Raw genomic sequence first — 5958 nt, 5'->3', positions numbered from 1 at the left:
AACTGCCAGGCAGAGTTCAAACTCTAAAGGAGATATGAGTGCCTCTTCTGCTTGTGGGGAGTTGCAAATTCTGGTAATGGTCTTTATAGCTCTTGATTTACTGTAGTTGAAATCATATGGCAGGGAAAGCCTTTCCTCACATTTGTGACACATTCTGTGAGTAGTTATACTGTGTTTAACTCGTAGCTTCCCTGTCACCGTGTTGTCTGATGTCATTTGCGTGGTTCACTGAGTCAGTTTGCTGAGCAGATTTTCTGGCTGACCTCTTCAGGCTGCTCAGATGACACAGAGGCCTGAAGGAATGGACCAGGCCAGCAGAGAATTCTTCCTGCAAGGTGGAGTCCTTAGCTGGCACATAACTAACGCCACCGTTCCTTTGCCTTCCTTTCTGTCTCCTTTCTGTCAGCCCAGGGAACAGAGAGCAGACAGGAGCCTTGTGTCCTGGCTTTTCTCAGCTGCTTGTGGCTCTTCCTGTTCTCTGTCTTTTGGGGGTGGGGGGAGGTAGGTATTAGATTATTGCTGTAATGCTTCAGTTTGGGCTCCTTCTTCTCTCTCAACCTTTTCTAGAAATCACCAAAGCAAAGATGGAAAGCAGATGGAGATTGGAATTTCCCAGGGTTCCCAAAGGAGCTGGCTGTTCTCCTTTCCCATCCCTTATTAGAATGACACTCTTCCTTTTGATACCTTCTGATGACTGTAGGTAGTGGTTTCTTTGTGGGGAAGAGCATACTTGTTGGGGGCCCTGGAACAAAGAGTGAAAGGAGCAGTATGCCTGCTTCAAAGATTTGGATAACCATTGCCGGAAAGGAAGACAAAAAATTAAAAGGAACGCTCTGCCGTCCATTAAGAAAATTACTGTAGGCAGTTGTGAAAGTCTGTTTCTCCTATGCTCCCCAGCTTCAAAGTCCACCAGAAAAGTTTGGCTCACTCAGTTATTGAAGCCAGACTGCGGACAAAGCTTTTAATACTTAAAGTATGAATTTTAAATGTGTTCATCCTTCCTATCATTCATTCAGCTTAATATTAAAAGAGAGATCATCAAAGGAGGAGTGAAGTTTCTGTTTTTCAGTGCATGAGAGATCGCAAATCTGAAGATGCGACGAGAACCATGTGGTGGGTATGCTAAGAAAGAACTTCCACCTTGGTGTTACTCGTCTAAGCTGATGTCTCTCTTTGTTTATACCCTAAGAAAATGTCATTCCATTTCCCTTTTAACTAACAGAAACTAATTAGCCAGGACACCATTGTCAAGTGGTTATGTAAAATGATGTGTAGATGTTAACTCAAATTACCATCCTGATGCTGGCTTTGTATCAACAAAGGACATCCTCTCAATAAAACATCACTTCCTAAACAAAAGAAAGCTGTTCTTATGTACTGCAAACGTGTACAAGAGCTAATTAACAGTAAACCCTATTAATGCAGGCAAATCCTTTCATAGCTGCTTTGTACCCCTGCATGGTATGACTTCAACAGAATTTCACAGCAGCCCTGAGTAGATGATGGGGAAGGGAAACCACCTCTAATAAACTACTTATGTTCATTGCTTTTATGGTGCTCTGTTCCGTTGCCTGGAGGAAAGTGTTCCACATGCTCTGTATTTTTATAGGATAATCATAGTCATTCTAGAGGGGAAGAGGAAAAGAATCCCTGATAAAATAAGAGGAAAAATAGAATCTGTGCATACAAACTAAGCTATGTTACTGGAATGGTAAAAGATGCTGCTCTTGAGAGACTTTTAATGTGGAACTTTGTGAAGCTGCATCAGAACAGAGCAGTTGAAGAAACAGCTCTATGTTTTTTTTAGGAATCAAGACTAGAAAATCAGCCAGGTTGGCTCGTGTGGGCCTAAAGTGTGGATGGATTTGGTAGGATCTGCTGCTACAGAGAGAAATAAACTGCTAAAGTTGGAGGAATGAAAGAACTAGAAGCAATTGCCGTTCAAGTCCTTTTTAAGAAGCATTCTGTAGCTGCGGGTGAACCCTCTCAAGTCCTTTTTAAGAAGCATTCTGTAGCTGCAGTACTGTGAGGGTTCTGTTGAGAGTGCACAGGACAGAACAAAGCCGGAAATGTGGTGTTTCTAGTAGTTTGTTATACAGGAGGTGGGATATGAGGAGGAATATGAGCTAAATACTCTTGAAGTATCTTGAGATTGTTGATACTCGTAGACCCAAGTTTCTCAGCGGCCGTGCTCATTTGATGGGTTTGGGCAATCGTCGTGATTGTGCAGTGGTGCACACTAAACGATGTGCCGTGTTGAGATCACTGAAGTTCCCTTAGCGTGTTTCCTTCTGGGCATAGGTGTTGTCATCTCATTCAGTATGCCCCAGCCCTTGGGCCTTCGGCAGCTGCCGAGCTCTGAAGAACGGTCAGTGCAATGCCCAGTCATACCAAGCAAGCGAGCAAGTTCCGCGCTAAGGTCCACTTAGTGCACAAAGCAATGGCAGGAATTTAATAGTACCTCTGTTGTCCCTGAACTGCATGCCAAGTGCATGCAGTGTTCATTAAGGACATTCATTAAGTACATTGTGTGTTCATTAAGTACAAGGTCCAGCTTGGTGAGCTGTGTACTGTACATTCAGCCCCACCTTAACAGCAAGCTTCTCAGTTTTATGAAGGGCATCACAGCAAATATACAGAATGCACTAAATACAATATTACCAAGCACTGGAGTTTTATCAGGTCACAACCAAATGTCTTTGCTTTTTGGTTTTTTGGGTTTTTTTTTCCTTTGCTACCTCAAGTCGCAAAATAAATTTTCAAATATATTTTAAATGATAAAATTCTTTGATCTGAAAACTGACTAAATTATTTTTACTGAAATGATGAGCAGAAAAAAGTGAATAAGTTAAATGCGATGGGTCACTGCTGCAAGACAAGAAGCATTAGGAAATTCTAAACTGAAAATGGTTTATTAGAGTAGAAGAGAACACACAGCCTTATTGCCGAGGTCACTGCTTTTATTTCTCATCAGGCTACATAAGCCTTGTTTTGTGTGTCTGTACTGGTTTGGCTACACAAATAATATATGAGATCAAATCAGGCCATGAAGAAGTGACCTTATAGAGCAACAGTATATATCTCACCACTCTCCGGTGGGTTTCTTTTATGGCTGGAAACGAGGATTTAATTTAGATTCAATGTTGCTATAAATTAATTATCTATTATTAAAAATACATTTGTAGAGCTTTAGAAATATGTTAGATGTAGAGTTGTTTAAACCTCAGTGAATGGTTTCTTAATTCATTAATATTTAACGTATAATAAATCAGAACTAAAGCTTGCAGTCTTACTTCCAATCCACCTGCGTAAAGCAGGATTTGTGACTCGTTCATGTTTAGATGATTCACATGACAAATGCATTTGAGTAGACTTCAGCGAAGACTTAATTCTTTGCATTCTGACTTACTCACCGTGAGCCGTCAGGAGATAAAAGAGCTGCAATTCTTGCCTAAAATGCGAAGCTCTTGGTTGGGGTTCTTTAGCACAGCACGTGGGTAGTTGCGTGGTTGTGTTCTACGTACGTATATGGTCCAGTCTGCTTGATTAGACCTATTCAGATCAAAGTTAGTGTGTTAAGCCATGCAGTCCACTGCAGGTGGGGACTGTGTCTGAGGTCTGGGATAGGTTTACTCCTTTCTAGGATCTATAAAGTAATCTTCTTATTGTCTCTCCCTTCTGCTCCTGGAAGATGCTTTGGTGGGGCTGTGTCTTTGGTACGATGAAGTTTTAGAAAGCACAGTATCTAGATACTGGTTCTGTTTGTATATACTGCTTCTGTTTGAAAGTGAAGTTTTTTGTCAATGTGATGTAAATTTTTAATGACACCATCTTCACACACTGGTGAACAAGCTCTTTTGCAGACATTGACTGCTTAAGCATTATTAGATAATGCAGATAATTTCTGTGGGTATCTGAGCAAATGATCAAACAGGCAAAGAAAGATTGTGGGGTAATGTGAAAACAGGTGCTGCCCAGTTCTGATAGAGCTTTTCATTGGCAGGGAGTTGTGAGGAGCTTACTGTGGATTTGTCTGTTCTGGTACATCTCTTGACAGAGCTGATAATCTCTTATCCTGCAGAACTGTGACATTTATGCAGAAATTTGAGAACAAATTCGGCCTTGTCATCAGAGCAAAGGCCGAACTTTGGATAAACATGATCCAGTCATGTTGTAATCCCTGATTTGTAAATTACATGAAGTTTTTCTTACAGCACCTGCAGGAAAATGGTCTGAAATGCAGTCAGCCTTAAGAAGTGTAAAATAATTTCTCTCAAGACCGCCAGCACTGTGCCTGTGACATAGTCTGTCCGTCAGAAACACAGGCCATCAAAGCTCTTGGATTTTCATTATACGTTCTTACTTTATTCTCTGTTCCATTTTAACTCATAGCTGTCTACTTGTAGTAATAATGTTTAGATATGTCACTGAAATTAAGTAGTGCAAATATTTCTTAGAAGCACAGAAACTGTAAAGCCGCGTAATGTGAGTGAAAAGAAGAGGTCACAGTGGAAAAGTAGACGCAAATAAAAGGACAGAGGATGTGCTTTTGATTGTTGCCATTTGTTTTGCTCCAGTTAATGCTGCCAGGGTTCAGCCAAGTTAGAACCTTGTAGGCTTGATGTCGGTGTTGCTGAGTATTGTCTCACGGGTCATGCTGAAGAACATTGGGATCCCTACTTTTGACAATATATCATATTAATCTGAAATAATACCAGGAGCATGGACCATGATATAAGGATCTTGTAGGCTAGTTAGAAGCAAAGAAACAGTGATGGCCTGGTAGACCAGAGGGAAGAGGACTAATTCCAGCTGGGCGATTCCCCAGCGTGGCGGTGGCCAAACTCATCTCTTGTAAGTTCCCTGCAGGCTTGACTTGGTCATCGGGATATTTTCAGGTCATTGCGGTGGGCTATGTGTCAGTGGCATGGCTGTGATAGACTGAATAATGTTCTTTAAAGAAAATGTGTATATTTCAGAAATAAATGGCCTCTCTTCCTGACCCTCATGGCCTGAGGGGGGGGGAAGACTAACGAGTGTTCTTGTGTTAAATATGGACCCCCAGTTGTTAATATGCATAGTCTCAATCACAGCAAGGATAATAGACAAAGAACAGATTAAAACTAGAGTATTATTTCTTCAAAGAGGTCCTGTCTCATGTAGATATGTTTTTCACTCCCTCGTGGCAGCGATATCCTCTGCATGTAAACGACTTGGATGCAGGCCAAGTTCAGCGTGGTCTCACCTCTCTCGTTTGAACTCCCTCTTTGATTTCATGGGTCAGCCAGTGGATCAGGCTCCAATTCCAAACTCCAGGATGTTTGAGTCATCCTTTAATCAATGGGTTTTCAAAATAAGGGAGCCCTTTCCCTTTGCAGGGGAATTCCAGTGAGGAAAAGGCAATTACTAAGAAAGTAAGGCCAAAACCGATCACTGTAGTAGTATGTGCATATTCTCTCTAGCTGGTTTCACCAACGTTTTTGTGCTCTTCTCACTTACGTATTTCAAATACTCTAATTTTGAAGTTTTTGAAGTGGGTTGAAAGGCAATTCCTCTCTCCCTTATGACAGAGAGAGGTGGCAAAAAAAAGATGTCTGAGCATTCCCTTTCTTTGTTTTCTTAAGCCTTAATGAGCTTCGGAAGCTGTGGGACCTAAAAGGCACCAAAAGTCAGCAGGATCCAGAGAGGCTGGTACTTAGGTTTGGAAGCGCGGCGAGGGGAAGGGGTTTGTGGCTGAAGGAGGAAGAGAATTTTTTAAGCTGTATCACCGTTTCCCCACATGCTTAGTCTGCACCGTTCTGGGAGTTGAGCAGCTATTGGAAGATGCATAGATAAGGCATTATCTGCAGTAAATTCTGGAATGTTCTGTCATACTGAAATCAGGGAGAAGGAAGAGCTAGTTTGCTAAATTATCATTTGCCTTTATGTGGGTGTCCCGGTTTGGGCTAAACTTCCTGG

Source organism: Buceros rhinoceros, unplaced genomic scaffold, assembly GCF_000710305.1.
Source record: "Buceros rhinoceros silvestris isolate BGI_N320 unplaced genomic scaffold, ASM71030v1 scaffold976, whole genome shotgun sequence".
Taxonomy (NCBI): Eukaryota; Metazoa; Chordata; class Aves; order Bucerotiformes; family Bucerotidae; genus Buceros; species Buceros rhinoceros.
The sequence above is the reverse complement of the archived record's forward strand: the minus strand, read 5'-3'. Positions refer to the sequence as shown.